This window comes from Leptopilina heterotoma, unplaced genomic scaffold (genome assembly GCF_015476425.1).
Source record: "Leptopilina heterotoma isolate Lh14 unplaced genomic scaffold, ASM1547642v1 Lhet_103, whole genome shotgun sequence".
Taxonomy (NCBI): Eukaryota; Metazoa; Arthropoda; class Insecta; order Hymenoptera; family Figitidae; genus Leptopilina; species Leptopilina heterotoma.
Genome location: NW_025110818.1, coordinates 984,753 through 1,004,309, shown reverse-complemented (window position 1 = coordinate 1,004,309; position 19,557 = coordinate 984,753). Strand labels below are relative to the sequence as shown.

Genomic DNA, 19,557 nt, shown 5'->3' with positions numbered 1-19,557 from the left:
ACATCTCTTTATATTTGTTCTTCTTTCAACAAACCCGATTCACTTGAATTAATGAATGATTACAAATTCTAATAATTAATGAAAAAACTTTTAATTAAATTAAATTATTGATAATAATTACTAATTACTTAATTAATAATTACTAATTGGATTAGTAAATTTTACTAATAAATAGTCAGTTCAACTAATTTATTAGTAAGATTACTAATTTAAAAGCAAAAAGTCAGTCACCAATTCAAATTAGAATATTTCTTTCCAATTCAAATTTAAAATTATTTACTTTAATAATTCGAAGAGTGTTAAAATATTATTATTATAATAAATAAATAAATAAATAAATAAAATCAAGGTATGAATAAAAATTTGTATAGTAAATAAAAAAAGAAAAATATAATTTACCTAGGAATTAAAATTCGAAGTCATAACGAAAGCAAATCTAATTCCGTATTTATGTAAACGCAACTTCAACTCGATTTGCCTATCAGGATTATCACTACTAAAATCGTTAATAAAAAAAAAAAAAACGGTAACTCCACAGGAACCTCTAATTTTAAGAGTGTATATATATAGAGAACACGCTCTGATTTCTTCAGTTATAAAAAATTATAGAGCCAGTATATAAAAGACTAGTGACCGTTAATTACATTCGTGTTAATCAACTCGGATAGTTTTTTTTTTTTTTATTTATTTTTTCTCCCCTCTCTTTTTTTTCTCATGTGCCCATCTCACCGTGAGTAGACGCGCGATATATAAAGAAGATTGCAAACTATATAAGCTCTAGAAACATCTTCTGAAACGAATCCTTGGCATTCGAAACGTCCTCGTGTAGTTCGTGGCTGCTGTATAACAGCCAAGGGACCGAATCGACCGTAAGCCTTTAATTAGAGTCGCCTTAATCAACTTCCGCGGTTTCTTATGCGATTACGCTACAGGCGCGCTCTTAGAGAGAGAGAGAGAGACTATATCGTGCGCGCGCGTTAGCTCGAGAAGTTGGTTTCATTTTTCTCAATCATTATGCCAACCTGTCCTTCCTTCAATTCTATTTTGTCTCCCTCGTCGGAATTTGCAATCCTATAATTTTTTTATTTTTATTCTCATCATCTTTGAAAAAAAATAGAGGAAAAATGGTAGAAAATTATTGTGATAAAATTATAATTTATTTTTGTTTATTTAAATCAGGATTAAAATTTTGTTTTTTAATTTTAAATAAAATTAGCAATTTTAAAAATAATAGAATTTAAAAATTTTCTAATTTAAATTTTTGGCGAAAACACTAAAAAAAATTCAATTTTGGAGAAATTACAAATAATTGCTGAAATTCAATTATTTTCAAAAAAAATAAAATAAAATTCTTATAAAATTCAACTATGTTCTAAATTTAAAAAAAAATTCTCGTAAAAATCCCAATTATCTTTAAAATAACAAAATTCTTCTCCAAAGTTCAATTATTTTCATATAAATGTCAAAAAAATTCTTGTCCTAATTTCAATTATTTTCAAAAATAAAATGCGGTTTTTCAATTTCAATGCTTTTCAATAACTACTATTTTAATAAAATTTCCCAAAAAGAATTTAATTATTTAACAAAAATTTTAATAAAATTGTATGCAAACATAATTATTTTCATAAATAATAGAAATTTCACAGGAATTCAATTATTTTCATAAATAATAAATTTTTTTAAGAAATTTAATTATTATTTTCAAAAACAAATAAATTATTAGAAAACATGAAGGAATCAATGACTCGGAGCAATCGATATCTTCATGTTTTATAACAAATGAACAAAATTAATAATTTTGTTCAAAAAATTGTGATTCATAAACAAAAATAATGCAAAATAAATAAATTTTCTATTTCTTAATCACAGTTGTTTTTAACAATTTTCTAATTTTGTTTAGAAGTAAAGAACAAAAATCTGCATAATTTAAATTTGACAAAACATAATATTTAAGAAAAAATTTAGTCTTTTAATGAAAAGAAGTGAAAAAAATTCTGATGATTTCTATTTGTCATTACAATTTTGAATTAATTATAAAATAAAAATAATTATAACATAATAATAAAATATACAATCATTAAATTTTTTTTAAATAATAAAAAAATAATAAATTAAAAAATAATAGAAAAAATAAATTTTTCAATAAATAATATTCAAACTGATTATTTGATTCATTTAAGTATTTTTTTGCTTTAAAAAATAATTATTAAAATTAAAAATTATTTTTGTGTCTCATTGCAAATAAAATATTTGTCGAAACGTTAAAATTGTGTTTTTATTATTTTAATATTCAACTCGGAGGATTGATAATTTTCTTGATATTTTATACAAATAAAATAATTTTCTACAATTTTCAACTAAACTTCATCTTTAAATCAATTATTTTAAATAATTTTTCGAAATTTCTTCTAGAATTAAATTATTTCAATACAGAAACTCAATTTTTTATGATAATTCTAACTGTCCATGTTAAGTTTTCAAAGTATAATATTTTCAAAAAATTAAATAAATTCTTAAAATTAATTTTTTTAAAAATATTTTTCAATTATTTTTAAAAGATAATAGTTTTTTTTAATGATATATAATTGAAAAATTTCCAAACAATTGAAATTTGTTAAAATTTTTTAAAAATAATTGAATTTTTGAAAAATACAAATAAAAATCATCAAATTTTTTAAAAGTATTTTGAATATAAATATATGTCTATGATTTCTCCATTTTAATGAGTATGAAAAAGTAAATTTTTATTCACTTTGTTCTTTTATAAGATAATTGAATCTTAAAAAATTATGAGAAAACAATCCTAGGAATTAGATTTTAAAAATTTATGTAATATTTTTCGAAAATAATTGAATTTCTTAAAAGAATTTTTGTCCTATAATTTAAATAAACTAATTAATTTTTTGATTTTTACAAATTTTGAATATGATTTTTTTCTCCGCATAATGTTAAAAATAATTCTAAAATGTATTCTGCTTCAACCAAATTTTCATTATTTCTACCAAAAGTTTGTTCCGTTAATTTAATTGTTTTGTCAAATTTTAATTCATTCAATAGAAAATTTATTGCCCTAATCAAATTTCGATTATGAACCGTTTAGTTTCTTAACTTCATTAAATTTTGATTCATTAAAATTAAAATCTTTCTTTTTCAATCAAGTATATTTATTCATTAGACCAAAAAATGCTTTCTCTTAATCGAAATTAAAATTTATCCGTTCAAAATTTGGTTTCAAATAAATTTTGATTAACTAAATCGTTAATTTTTTGACTTAATAAAATTTTAATTCATTAAACTGACATTTTTGTTGTTACAACCAAATCTTGACCTATAACTCAATCGAAAATTTGTTCTTTTAACAAAAATTGTTGTTAAATTAAATTTGTAACAAACTTGATTAAAATTTCGTTGTTTTAATTAATTTTTTCAATTAACTGTAGTTGCTTTGTTAACTTAGTTATAAATTAGTAAACATTTTTATTAATTCATATTTAAAGAGTGGTGATATTTATATATTATAATTTCTGGTATTAATTATTGATATTTATATATTATAGTTAATGTATTGATATTAATTAATTGATATTAATTAAAATTTGTATAAACTAAAATTGGAATTCACTAAAATTGGTATTAATTTAAATTGCTAGTAACTTTAGACAACGATAATTGTAAATTCATTACGATAAAATTTTATAGCAATAAAAGTTACAAACAATATTTTAGTTAAAAATTAAACCTAAATATACTGGTATGTAGTATTAAAAATTGAATACTGGTAGTTTCACACGACAATAATTTCAAATGGTTGTAATTAAGATCAATGGTACTCCGAAAACAGTAAATGTTACAAGTTTTTTTAATTTAATTTTTTTTACAAGTTTTAATAGATACAACTAATTTTTTAGCTCCAAAAATATTGAATTAAAAGTAATTTCAATCGCTTCTAATTTTGAACATCTTTAACTTTAAATAATGGTAGTTTTAAGCGACTACAGTTTCAAATGTTTGGTAATTTTAAATATTATTGAAGGTATTAGATGGTAGATCATTTTCTTCATTTTCCAATTTCCATCCTTGAGAGTTACAAGCAATATCGAATGATAATGATAAATTTTTTCGCACCCTATAATAACTGTATCAAAAAAAAAGAAAAAAGATGTGGAAAATGTCTGAATTTCTGATAAATTGAACGTCTATGGAAATTAATGGTTGTACTTTGAGACGCGATCCGGTTAAATGAGTAAAAAGGATCGAACAAGATAAGTTGTTGCGATATAAGTGTGTGTATGTGCACATGCGGTATGCATGAATTACGTGCAATTTTATTAAGTGTTGCTGAGGTAAATACAGACTAGAATCTGAAGCGGAAGCGAACATCACTATCAAATCGAGTTGTTTAGATGGAAAAATACATTTTATAAAGGACATTTCCTTGCTCTTGCTCGAATATTCTATATTTATTTTTTTTTTCATACAATGTTCCATGAAATCCGAGTGTTTATAAATCTTTGATTTTTCTTTCTGTTATGTTTTTGAGTCATACTTGTAATTTATTTTTAATTATTTGTTGTTTTCCTTTATATTATATTTGCTAATTATTCCAAATTATTTATTTCTTTTACATTATATTTGCTAATTATTTCAAATAATTTATTTCACTTACATTATTTTCTTATTATTTCTAATTATTTTTAATTATTTGTTTATTTCTTTTATATTATTTGCTGCAGCAATAATTTTTGTTTTATTCTTATTTTCTTTAATTTTTTTCTCTTTTGGAAAATTAAAATTCCTTTTGCCTTAAAAAAAATGTTTTGAACTCTTCATTTACGGGCATTTGAACCATTATGACGTCACAATATTTAAGTTAATAATTATTTATTTTTATTTTCATTAAATCAGATATTTTTCTTTCTTATTTTCTATTCCTTTTTTGTAAAATTAGATTATTTTCTCGTTAAAGTTTGATTGATCTTCGTCTATATATGTCTTCGAAACCATATTCTTAATGTGTCACAAACTATTGGAACGACATTTTCACATACAAATGTAAATCGTCCTGACAAGTTTGTGTCACATCATCATAACGGTTGTTCCTAAACCGAAGGTGTGACAAATTTTCTCTACACACACTTTCCAACACGGATTCTTTGAGAAATTTTTCGAATTTTTCCCTCAGTCCAGAAAATTTAATTAGTTCAAGGATTTTTTCTTTTTCGAAAAATTAAAATTCCATTTTTTAAAAAATTAAATAAAATTTTTTTTAAAATACAGTATCAGTGTTTAAATCTATCGAACATTTTTCCACGTGATAAAAATCTTATCATTGTCACAATTTTCAAATGGGGTGATTAAGTTTTTATTGATTAATTCCTAAGTAAATAGTTGTTAAATTTTTTTTATCTAAATTAAAAAAACGATTAAATTCTTTGTGATGAGGCGCAAATTGTTTCTATTCGTCCAATTAGAAATGGCAAAATAGAAAAATGGTTTATTCGAAAATATTCTACAAATATTATTTTCTTGGTTTTGTTATATGCGCAGGTAAATATCAACTCTTTTTCTTTTACGTTGTTAACAATATTGAAGAAATAAAAATAAATACACTTGTCTTCTTATCTATTTAACTCGCGAGTAATCATGAAACTAATGACAAACTACAATAGTATAAAATGATGTATGTACAAATAGAAAATAATCATTAAATTTACTTTTCACATTAAATTTCATTATCTTTTTTAATCATCATAATCGTCGATTTGGATCATTGATTTATTGGTTATTGAAAATATTGAGAGAGAGAGAGAGAGAAAAAAAACGAATTCAATGGATTTCTTAATTTTATAGTTATTCTAAATTTATGTCATTTGATAGGATCGTCGTAAAGATGAAGTTCAATAAAAATTGAAATTAAATATTTAAATTTTACTATTTAGGAATATTGAGAAACGAAAGAAGATTATTTATAGCGGAAAATATTGTTATGGTAAGAAATATTCTTTATTTTATTGATTTTATTTATAAAATTGATTTTTTTGTTTTTATTTCATTATTAACATTATTTTATAAACATTTTGCCAATCAATTCAATATTTTTCCGAACAATTATATTTACTTTATTATGTATTTTACTATTTTTATTTTTATTCATTTTGTTTCATTTCACAAAAGTAATATAACGAAATTGTAAATGAAAAATATTGTTAAAAAGAATAATGCTAATAAAAATAATATAATTATTCAAAAAAAATTCAAACATAATATTTTTGAAAAATTAAAAATTATGTTAAGAAAAATCGGCAAAAAAATAACAATAAAATTATTCGGTAAAATATTGAATTGATTTGCAAAATATTGAATTTAAATATTTTTAATAAAATTAATTAAAAAACAAATAAACAATAAATGTTAAATATTATTAAAAAAATATTTGGAATAAAAATAATAACTATTCGGCAAAATATTGAATCGAAATAGGTATTTTGGGAAAATTAGAAAATAAATGAATGAATTTTTTTTCCGATGATTTCTGCAATAGAGAAAAAAAGACAAATGTTATCAAAATGTAAAAAAGCAATTTTTGTACCTTTTTGCAAAAAATTCACTTCCTTAATTTTCGAATCATATTCCTCTCCTTTTGAATACTTTTTTGTCACTTAGTTTATTTTTTTTAGAGTCACTTTAAGCACTCAAATAAGAAAAAATCCCAAACACAATGAAAAACAAAAGTCCCTTTTTTTTGGATCGCTCACTTTAAACCGGAAATTAATAAATCAATGCAGGAAGTGACAGTTTAAAAAAAACAATCATTTGTTTCTTTTTGTCTCACGTTGTTTTGAAACACGATTCTTGAAAAGATTTTTTTCTAAGAGAATAACAAAAAAACGAAGTCTGGGAAAATTTTTTTTTGCACCGGACACAAGTGGTGTATAATAATTAAAAAAGAAAAATTTTTTTCTTCTTTTTTTCTGGAGTATTAAATTAGTTTTTAAGGATGAATTTTATTTGGAATATTTTGGAATGTGTGTGAGAGAAAGAGTGACACATGGGGTACACCAGTTCCTTGTCGACACTGAACTGACATGTAACGGCTCCAAGTCGCTTCGACGGTTTTCGCGGTCGGTCGCTTCGGCCTTTTCCGGTGAGTGTTCGTCTACACTCGCGATGAAGGCAAACACCTGGTGCACTCACTTTTCAAATAAACCGCGTTTTTCTCCCTCTCTCTCTTTTGCACTGCTTTTTTTCTCTGTCACTATTTAAATTTGAATTAGTAAAAACAAAAAATTCTTTACTAATTGGAATTAGTGGTTGAGTTTTTGCTTTTGAAATTTGAATTTTGAATAAAATTTACTAAATTTTACCAATAAATTAATAGAACTTACTATTTGTTAGTAAAATTAGTAAATTTTACAAATCGATTAGTAGAAATGACTATTTATTAGTAAAATTACTATTAATTGATAAAATTTACTAATTTAAAAGCAAATACTAATTTTACTAATAAACAGAAATTTTTATTAATTTGTTAGTAAAATTTTTTTAATTAGTAAACATTTTTACTAATTCAAATTTAGAAAAGGACTATTTTTCTCTGTTGCTCTCTTTTCTCGTCATTATTGACCGATCCGGGTATTTAAACTTTCAAAATTGACATTTTAAGCGATAAACCAATTTTTACGTAACAATGTAATTTTATAGAACTGAGAATTTTTAGTATGCACTTGAATATATTGTTATATTATGATTCAGTTGAATTTTAGTCCAAGTATAAATATAGTGACTCTGTTTCTCAATTGAGAAAGAACCAATTAACAAATATTGAAATATATTTTTTTCTTTTATGACTTGATGAGGAAAGTCTTGGAAAAATTTGGAGCAAGCAAATTATCTGAAAAATGTTGAATTTTTATGGCAATAAAGTAGATAAATATTTTTATTTGCAGCTATAAATTTTCATTGTTGGAGAAAAAATTTATTTTTAAGCAATTTTTATTGTTTGCATAAAATTTTATTTTAATCAATTAATCATTACATATTTTTATTTTTATTTTATACTAGCAACATATACCTCACTCGCTAACGCTCGTTCGGTTGTATTTAAACTTATTAGTTTTTACTTATTTTTTTTTTTTTATTTGAACTAAGTAAATATTTACTGGACATAAATATTTTAATTTATGGTATCTATTAAATAGTTATTTGAACCAAATACAAATTACTTAAGTCAATTAAATAGAATAATTTAATTTAATAAATATTGCTTTAAATCAATTATAAAAATTACTTGATTAAATAATGCATAGTTTTTAATTAAAATAAATATTTATTTGCATCAATAAAATAATTTTTTTGAAATAACTAAACTTAGAAGGTTAGATTTTGAATGTTAGCCTGATTCTCTGAATAATTAGTAAGAAAAGGGCGAAGATACGTCCATTCTTTTCTTACTAATAGGATTTTCTGTAGGTAATGATCAGGGTGTTTTTTTGAAATTTTTACTGCACTATTCTTACGCATGTCACCGTCACCAATATTGTTACAATATATATTGTAACAATATTGTTACAACAAAGTCTAGACTTTGGGTTTTTGCAAGTCTAGACAATATAGTTGTATAATAATATAAATTTTTCTTTCTAAACCAGAATTTGAACATTTACAAAATTAAAACCTTATAGTGGTTAGAAAATGTAAAAAATTATTAATATTTATAAAAATATAAATTATTTTATTTAAAATCATTGTGTAATAAGACAAAAATTATGAAGTGACATTTACAAAAAATGTCATTGTACATTATACGAAATGTTATTTTTACGTATTCTCTTACTAAACCTTTCATTTTCGTCCGCTATCCTGGATTCGCCATTTTGTATTTTTAAAAAGTGACTTTGGATTCATAATCAGTGGAATTTTACTGAAAATCAGTTGAAAAGTACTAAAATATCAGTCATTCTTCACTGATTATTATTTTATTGTGATTTATTTATTAATATTGTAAATTTCTGTCAAACAAATAATTTTACTAAAAGTCAGTTGAAAATTACACTTACAGTAGTGTTTCATTCGAGCAACACGATCCGAGAAACGAACAAAAAACGATTTTCTTTTTGTTTTGATAACCAAGCTGTCATGTTCGCTCGTCTTATTGAAGTAAATTTTCATAAATGTTTATTTACATTATTCGAAGATAATTAAATCTTAAAAAATTACTATAAAAAAATTCTAATAATATTAGTTTTTAAAAATATTATAATGTTATTTTTCGAAAATAATTGAATTTCTTAAAATAATTCTTATATCCTAATTTACCTTTAAAAATTTTTTTTAAATTTTTGGTAATTCAATTATTTTCAAAATTTGCAATTAAAATTCTTCAAAAAATTGTAACAAAATACTTGAAATAAATTAATTATTTTCAATTAAATTTTGCACAATTTCAACTATTCAAAAAGGTTTCTATTGTAGACATATTTGAAAAATTTAATTGTGTTAAAAAATTATTCAAAGAAATCTAAGTATACTTATTTTTAATTATCTATAACTTAATCTATTGAATTTAGAAAAATTACATCAAGAGGACAAAACTTTGTTCTTTCGTCTACTTTTGAATAATGTTTAGAAAACTAAATTTTTATTAATGTTTATTAAAAAATTATTTTATACCTAAAAATGTTAAATTTTTTTAATTTAGGCATGATTACAATCACAGGCACACAAAAAAAAAGTTGTCTGTTCATTGAACAAGACCTACATGTCTTATAGTATTTTGGCCCCCTGAATACGAATATGAAGTCAGAATTGCTCCAGCACCCTCTGTTTTTTTTAAATCGAAAAAACTACCCTTAAGTCTAAAATTCAAGAATTAAAGTAAAAAAAAATAAAAACACGGCTTTCTTCGGAGTAGAAGAATATATTTGTGCGTTTTCTTCTTTCAACAACTCAAATAATGTCAAAATTGCTCCACCACCCCTGTTTTTTTAAATAGGAGAAACTACCCTTAAATCTAAAATTCAAGAACTAAAGTCAAAGAATGAAATAACCACTTTTTTGCGAAGTAGAAGAATATATTTATGCGTTTTCTTCCTTCAACCACTCAGAAATATTGTCAAAATTGCTCCACCACCCCTGTTTTTTTAAATGGGAGAAACTACCCTTAAATCTAAAATTCAAGAACTAAAGTAAAAAAATATGAAATAACCGGTTTTCTTAGGAGTAGAAGAATATATTTATGCGTTTTCTTCCTTTAACCTCTCAGAAATAATGTCAAAATTGCTCCACCACCCCTGTTTCTTTTAAATGGGAGAAACTACCCTTAAATCTAAAATTCAAGAACTAAAGTCAAAGAATGAAATAACCAGTTTTTTTGCGAAGTCGAAAAATATATTTATGCGTTTTTTTCTTTCAACAATTTAGAAATAATGACGAAATTGCTCCATCACCCCCTGCCCTTAAATCTAAAATTCAAGAATTATAGTAAAAAATGATATAACAGGTTTTTTCCAAAGTAGAAGAATATATTTATGTACTTTTTAAAAAAGCATCAGCATTGCTTCATCACCCTCTTATTGATTTATATTGAAAAAACTACCCCTTTAAGTATGAACCCAGAGTATACTAACAACAATAAAAACAATTAGTTTTAGACAAAAGCATACGTTCCTTTATTTTTGTTCTCATAACTAAAAAGCAGAATCAGAGTTAATTTATCATTATTTGTTGTTGAAAGAAGAAAACGCATAAATATATTCTTCTACTCCGAAGAAAACCGGTTATTTCATTTTTTTTCACTTTAGTTCTTGAATTTTAGATTTAAGGGTACTTTCTTCGATTTAAAAAAAAGTAGGGGTGGTGAAGCAATTTTGACATTATTTGAGTTGTTGAAAGAAGAAAACGCATAAATATATTCTTCTACTCCGAAGAAAGCCGTGTTTTTATTTTTTTTTACTTTAATTCTTGAATTTTAGACTTAAGGGTAGTTTTTTCGATTTAAAAGAAAACAGAGGGTGATGGAGCAATTCTGACTTCATATTCGTATTCAGGGGGCCAAAATACTATAAGACATGTAGGTCTTGTTCAATGAACAGACAACTTTTTTTTTTTAATAATAAAAATTAAAAATAATTATTTTTAATTTTTATTATTTAAATACACAATTAAAAATAATAATAATACTCCGCAAAAAAGCCCAACTAATAGAAAAATAAAAAAGTAGGTTAATTTTAAATTTAGATCCAACTATTACAATGTTATAGATTTATTAAGTAATATATAACAAGTAATATTATATATATTTCTCTAAATAAAGATGTCTATTGACTTTTTAAAATTGATTTTCTTAAAAATTTCTTTATTAAAAGTATTAATATTTAAATTTTATAGTAATTGCTGTTTTAAAAAATCAATCCGGGAATATTTATTTTTGGTCCGGGAATTTAAAAATAATAATTCACTAGACACCTTGAATTAATTTTTAACTTGATATAATAATTTTAATTCACTAAAATGAATTTAATTTTAGTTTTTAATAGAATTAATAAAAAAGAATTTAAATGTTTTTGGATATCGATTTTTTTCAAAAAATAGGTTATTATTGTATTATTTTTAGTTGTCAGTTATGGGAAAGTCGAGAAGCAGTCGAAAAGTTCGGTCGATGACAATTAGAAAATTAGACGATACGATTTGACAATTAACAAAAGAATAAACAAGATGATCGTTTGAAAACCAAAGACGATAACCAAATAATCGCTCGAAAAAATGAAATTCGCGGATCGAAGTGAAACACTAAGTTACAGAAATAAAAGTCATTTTTCACTGATTATCCATTTAAAAAATTATTGTTGATGTCTGCCAAACAAATACAGGGTTGCCACGGACCTGGAAAACCTGGGAAACCCGGAATTGTCATGGAATTTTTTTTCAGTCATGGAAAACCTGAAAAATCTGGAATTGTCAGGGAATTTTATAAAGCCTGATACTAAAAGCTCAATTTTTTGTATTTGAGTCGTAAAAATTTCAAGTTTTCAAGTTGACATACAACTTTTTGATTTTAAATTTAGTGCTTACAATTGAAATCAATATGGCATTTCTAAATTTTAGTTTCTTTTGGTCTCTATCTTCCTTTAAATAATTTTTAAATTAATACATTTTAGAAACCCTAAAATGTTATGAAACTGAAGCTACCAACTTTTATGCAATGAAAATTTTTTCTTTTGCTAATTGTTTTTTAATGTAAGAAGCCCTTTAAAAAATTGCAATCGAAAAAAATTGCTTCTGAAGCAAGGAAATAATAATTTAGTTAAAATTTCGGGATATTTGGAAAATCTACGAAAAAATAATTAAAAATCACTAATTTCCTTGCCTTCCTTAGATCCTCTTACAATTTTTTTAAATGACTTGTCACATTAAAATAAATAATTTGTAAAAGAAAAAATTGCTTATGAGGTGAGGAAATAATAATTTTGTTTAAATAATATATGGATTTTTCGAAAATCTGTGTAAAAAATCAAAATTAATAATTTCCCCGACTTCGATCTTTTAAAATTTTTTAAAAGGCTTCTAACATTAAAATAAATAATTAGCAAAGAAAAAATTGTCATTGAATAAACGTAGGTAACTTCAGTTTCATAAAATGTTATTAAAATGCTTTTTAAAATACTGGTTTAATAATTGTGAAAAATTCTAAACTTAACTAAATTTTTAAATTTAAAAAGATTTGCTCCTCATCTTTCTTCGGAGCGTATCTCAAATAACCTTACAAATTTTAACTTAATTTTTTGTTAATAATGAAATTAAAAATTAATAACTTATTTTGTTAACAATTTACTTAAAGGATTTTATACTTTTTGTCGTAATTAGCTAAAAACATACCAAAACAATTTTATTTCTGGTTTGGAATTTTTTAAGAAATGGTCTGGAAAACCTGGAAAAGTCATGGAATTTTAAAATCGATGTCTTGTGGCAACCCTGAAATAAATAAGTAAATACACAAGTAAATAAATAAGTTCCATTACAACACAGACAGCGCAGCATTAGCGAGTGAGGTATTTGCGTATATTTAAAAAAATTTCAACAGACACTACGTGCATCAACGAACCTTAAAAAATTCAACAATTTATATTATCAATCGTTTATTAAATCTATACATATATGTGATTTGTGTATATGTAGGAGTTTATATCTGCATATGAGCAGTATACATGTGTATGTAATTTATGAACATGTGTGAGTATACATGTACATGTGATTAGTGTATATGTGTGAGTATACATGTGTGGGTGTTATGCGCGCATGCTTGATATTCATAGAACACTACTGCGCATGCCTGATATTCATAGAACACTACTGCGCATTCCTCACATTGATAGAACACTACTGCGCATGCCTGACATTCATAGAACAATAGTGCGCATGCCTGACATTGATAGAACACTACTGCGCATGCCTGATATTCATAGAACACTACTGCGCATGCCTGATATTTAAAGAACACTACTGCGCATGCGTAATATTGACAGAACACTACTGCGCATGCCTAATATTGACAGAACACTACTGCGCATGTGTAATATTGACAGAACACTACTGCGCATGCGTGGCACTAATAGAACACTACTGCGCATGTGTAATATTGTCAGAACACTACTGCGCATGTGTAATATTGACAGAACACTACTGCGCATGCGTAACAGTGATAGAACACTACTGCGCATGTGTAATATTGACAGAACACTACTGCGCATGCGTAACAGTGATAGAACACTACTGCGCATGTGTAATATTGACAGAACACTACTGCGCATGCGTAACATTGACAGAACACTACTGCGCATGCGTAACATTGACAGAACACTACTGCGCATGCGTAACATTGACAGAACACTACTGCGCATGCGTAACATTGACAGAACACTACTGCGCATGCGTGACATTGTGAATATGTATACATTTGTGTTAATATTATTTTTAAAAGATATACATATATATACGGCTAGGGTCGGTCGGTCGGTCGGTCGGTCGTTCTTCAACTTAATATAATAAGAGATATTTATTTATTTTTATTTTATTAATTTAATTAAATATTTACATTAAATTGTTAAATTTTTAAATACAGAAATTTTTATGTATCGAACTTGTTAAATATTTAAATTTAAATTTTGTAATTTGAATTGTTAGATTTTTAAATTTTAAAATTCTTCTTTTTTGGACATAAATTTTTATTGCAGTACAAAAATGACTTTATTAAAATTTAAAAGTGCCTAAAAATTAAAATATACAATGACTTTATTGAAAGAAAGTTGAAGAACTTATATTCTGTGTATGATAAAAATTAGTTGGATCGGACGATCAAACGTTTATATTAAATCACTCAAATTAATACACGGTGACCTATTTTATAATCTATATATGTGTAATTAATATAAAATACTCGTATCGAATTCAAAAGCATCTTACTTACTTTCACTTCAAAATGAAAACGTGGGAAATACTTGAAAAAAATGATATACATATATTGTACAATTAAGTCATTGATTGTACACATTACTTTTGTTTCTATAATCCTCTTAGAAATTTTATAATTAATCAATACAAATTGGATAATCAAGTCAGTGGAATATATATATGAAGAATATCGATTAAAAAATTTATGAAATCCTTACATGTACTTGGGTATATATATACCGTTTCTAAGAAAATTTTCTTTATAAACTCATTATTGAAGTGGATTTATCAAAAATGGATTAGTATTTAAGTGATTCATTTTGTCACTGAATTACAGTCAATTACTTTCCAAAATAATACAAATTTCACAGGAATTCAATTATTAAAAATAAAATTCGTACAATTTTTTTTCGAAAAAATCACATGTTTTAAAATTTTGCATTCCTTTCAGTGATTTAATTATTTTTAAAAGTAATAAAATTCAATTATTTTGAAAAATTTTAATCAAATTCAAGGCAAACTTTCAATTATTTTCAAAAATTTTCTTAATTCAAGAAAATTTTGTTTATCTATTATTTTAATAAAAGTTGCCAAAAGAATCCAATTATTTAAAAACAATTTTGACAAAATTCTTCAAGAATATTCAATTATTTTCTAAAATAATGAAAATTTAACAGGAATTCAATTATTAAAAATATAATTTGCATGAATTTTTTCGAAAAAAATTAATTGTTTGAAACTTTTTTATAAAATTCTTTTTAGAAATTCAATTATTTTCATAAGTTATAAAACTCATTGCAGAATTATTATTTCAATTATTTTTCATGTAATTTTAATCAAATTCCTCGAAAAATGTAATTATTCTTAAAAATTTTATTAAAATTCGTCGACAGAATTCAATTATTTAAAAATTTGTTGAGATAAAATTCTACACGAACATTCAATTATTTTCCAAAAAAAATAAAAATTTCACAGGATTTCAATTATTAAAAATAGAATTTGCACAATTTTTTCAAAAAAAAATCATATTTTTTTTTTAAATTTGGCATTAAATTCTTCGCAGTAATTCAATTATTTTCATTAATTTTAGAATTCCTTTCAGGGATTTAATTATTTTTGTAAATAATAAAATTATTCAGAGGAAGTCAATTATTTTCATAAATAACAATATTCATCGCGAGAATTCAATTCTTTTTAAAAGTAATAAAATTCAATTATTTTCGAAAATTTTAATGAAATTAATTGCAAAATTTCAATTTTCAAAAATTTTTCTTAATTCTTAATATATCAAATATTTTAATCAAATTCCTCGAAAAGCGTAATTATTCTTAAAAATTTTATTAAAATTCGTCGAAAGAATTCAATCATTTAAAAATTTGTTTATAAAATTATGTACGAGAATTTAATTTTAAGAAATATTCAATTATTCAATTAATTATCTACGTTTGTATTTAAATAATTGAATTCTCGTAGAATTTTCTAATAAAAATTGATTTAAAAATTAATTTCAGTAAAAGTTTTAGATAATTGAATTTTGCAGAAGTTACTAATAATTGTAATTTTTAGGAATAATTAAATTTTGTTAAGGTTACAATTAAAATCTTTGAAAATCTGAATTTTTAATTCTTTTAATTAACAATTCTATGGAGCTATGTAATTTTCTTCAAAAAGCTCAATCGAAATTTTTTATAATTATTTTAAGTTTTTATTTTCTAATGTTTTAATTGAAGAATTTGCGAATAATCGAAATTTCACGTAAAATTGAATTGTAAACCAATGCATTTTAAAAATTCTCAAAGAAGAACTTTCTCAAAAATTATTAAAAAATAATTTATTTAAAGAAGAATTTTATTTAAAAATTGTAGAAAATAATAATTGAACTGAAATGTTGAAAATAATTTTGAAGAATTTGCAGTAACAGAATTTTTATAAGTATAAATATGATATAATGATTTTATCATTCGGTCATCTTTAATTATTACAAAACATGAAGAAAACGATCTCTCCGAGTCGAAGACTCGAAATGATCCATTTCTTCATGTTTTGCAATATTTTTGTTATTGAATTTGAAATTTTGAAAATCTTAGTTCTCGTGGAATAATAATAATTAAATATTCATTTGAAAATGAAGTTATTGGTTATTTACATTTAACGTTTGTAAATAAATGTAATAAAACATTTTTTTGAGTGTCTAATAATTTTTGGAGTGTATCAGAATATTCTTCAGCTACCGGGGAAAAGTCAGGGAAAAATAGAATAAAATTTTTGTCGCAACAAAAAAAAAAAAAAAAAAAAAAAAAAAAAAAAATGATTTTTGAAATTGTCTCTAAAATCATTTTTCGTAGGAGTAGAATAAAAATTTGTTTAATGTAATGCGAGATACATTGAATTCAGCGCAATGGCAATGAATATACACCGCAACATTCTTCTCCTTCTCTCTGAATGGCATCCAGGCATCTCTCTGTTGGTTGCAGTAGATTAGTAGATTGAATCTAACTTTTCTACGCACGCGCCTTTATAGCCACCGCTGCGATATTTCCGCTTACTCATTAAGGGTGAACGAGCAATTACGAAAAAATCTTTTTCAAAACCTCTTCTTCTTCTTCTTCTTCTTCTTCTTTTTTTCTTCTTCTTCTCATATACACTCTTCTTCTCTCTTCCTTCTCAAATTCTTTATTTCCCATCTTTCAATGAGATTTAAGAGGAAGATCCGACTTTATAAATCAACCTCGCAGAAAACTACTGATTAAATCTCTCCGGGAATATTTATATTTAGAAACTGGATCTCTGCATTCTATGCAACTTTTCATGCATTCCTTTATATATACAAAACTTACGTGTGTGTATAAATGCAAGGGACACTTCCAGAGTGGAAACGAAAAAAAAATGTTATTTTATTTATATAATATATTCACAAACTGATAAGAGAAGGAAATTGTTAGGTCTGATATTCTTTTTTCATATTCCGGTTTTCTTTTTTTCTTTATTTTCTTTTTTTCTTTATTTTCTTTCATTTCTTTAGTTTCTTTATTTTCTTTATTTTATAATTTCATTATAAAATTTATGAAAATAATTTTAATTATTTCAAAAGAATTTGTTATTGATGAAGTGTACGTGTTTTCTTTTAATTGTTCAGTATTCGTGGAATTCTAAATATTTAAATGAGGGGAATATTCAATTTTATTACTTCTCTTTTTCCTTTATTTTTTGTTTTTTTTTCTCTTCTCGGTTATTAATAATATGTTTGAATATTTTTTAAGTCGACTAAACATTTGTGATATTTTAATTGTTACTATAATAATTGTAATTGTAATTGTAATTGTAATTGTAATTGTTATAATAATTGTAATTATTTCAATTAATTAATTAAATTAATTTACATTCTTTTTTATTCTTATTTTTTACATATTTGGACCTTTTTTCAATTTTTTTCCTTCTCCGCTATTTTTAATATTTTTAGTTATAATAATTGATTTCTGAAATGATCCACATTCTTTAAATTATTATCACAGAAGTTAATTTTTTGCTTGACGATAATTTAATTCGACTATTAATTGTATTATTACTGTGAGAGGTTGGCGTTGTGTTTTGAAAGAGAGAGAGAGAGAGAGAGAGAGAATTTGATAAAAAGAAAAATAACTGATTTGACATCGTCGCGTATGTACTGATAATATAAGGATAAAGGCGCCTAATATAGATAAAAAGAGAAATCAGATAGAACGTTAGAAGAATTCCGATTGCAAAAGACCTCGCTCGTACAAATAAACACATATGATGATGATGATCATGATGGTATGATGCACTTGACATTATTAGAAAAGTAGCTGTCATCTGGACGATTTCCCATGACCAAATTATTTATCCACCGTAAAATATATAGTCTGAAGATTACTTGCAAAAAAGGGACTAACATTTTTTGTCTCTCCGTAGATGCGTGTTTAAATTGTCTAGGAAATTATCAAAATGGTTATTATTTTTCAAATATTTTTCGCTATCTCTCAAATTATACATAATTATATTAACTCCGTAAAATCTTAATTGATAAGAGAAAATAATTTACGACCGATTTTAATGACTTACTTTTTGATACGTATCTGAATATTTTCATCTTTGATTTTCTGTTCATGAGGTTTTTCTGTTTTTCAATTGTATTTGATTGTTCTGTGTGTATTCATATGGTTGTTTCAGGCAATGCAATGATTATTTTTCAGCTATTGTACTGTTGACAAGGTGTCGTTTTAGCCAATTGTTTTTTGAACCTGTGCTAGTTTCAACCAATTGCAATTTTTAGTGATGTATTGTAGTGTTGACAAGCTATTGTACTGTTGCCAATTTGTCGTTTTAACCAATTGTTTTTTAACCACTTCTAGTTTCAACCAATTGCAATTTTAGTGATGAATTGTTAGCCACTGTACTTTAAACCAACGGCAGTTTCAGTATTTTTGCCTGGTGATAAGTTTAACAGATTTTTGCTTAAATACTTTTTTACCCAAAGCATGGGATATTTTTTCCAAACAATGGTAGTTTTCAATTTATGAAATGATTTGAAATAGAATTATGAAATACAGAAATAGAATTATGACATAGAATTATGGAATAGAATATTATAAAATACAAGTATACATCTTGAAGAAAATATGCATTCAATTGCAATACGCAGATAAATATTTCTCTCTTCCTCTTATTATACACATCTTTTTTTTTCTCTCCCCATGCTTCGAAAATGGAAAAAATAGTTTATGTACATTTACAATTATCTCCATTACATTCTCGGGAGGTGGAGTTTTATGATGCGGAATTCTTCCCTTTGGTGAAAAGAAAATTCGCCATTTCTCGATATTTTGCTGTCTTGCGCATTCAGAGAATGACTACTGCGCCCTTACCATAAAAATACGCCTGGCGTTACAGTTTATTCACCCTCTCTTTCAACTGACAGTTGCTCTTGGGAGGATAATGAAAATTACTCCTCAAACTACTATGCCTCGAGTTGAAAACTTAAACTGGAAACACAAGAATATATTTATACACTCTCCACGCTCATGTTGCATTTCTGTTATTTTTTCTTTTTCTTTTTTTTATTGACAAGAATCGGACACCATTTGTACAACTGAA

At 24.4% G+C, this 19,557-nt stretch overlaps 1 protein-coding gene across 5 annotated transcripts in view; it reads right to left on the bottom strand.

Moving 5' to 3' along the window:
• The window catches only part of LOC122500907 (myb-like protein P), a 197,279-nt gene that overhangs the window by 143,672 nt on the left and 34,050 nt on the right, over positions 1 to 19,557 (bottom strand). The window contains exon 1 of one of the 5 annotated variants that reach the window (XM_043610093.1): positions 6,590 to 7,090. The exons of the other annotated variants lie outside the window; for them this stretch is intronic. The gene's annotated coding sequence lies outside the window, so the exon portion shown is untranslated. Of the gene's footprint in view, positions 1 to 6,589; positions 7,091 to 19,557 lie in introns of those variants that run through there. 5 annotated transcript variants of the gene reach the window in all.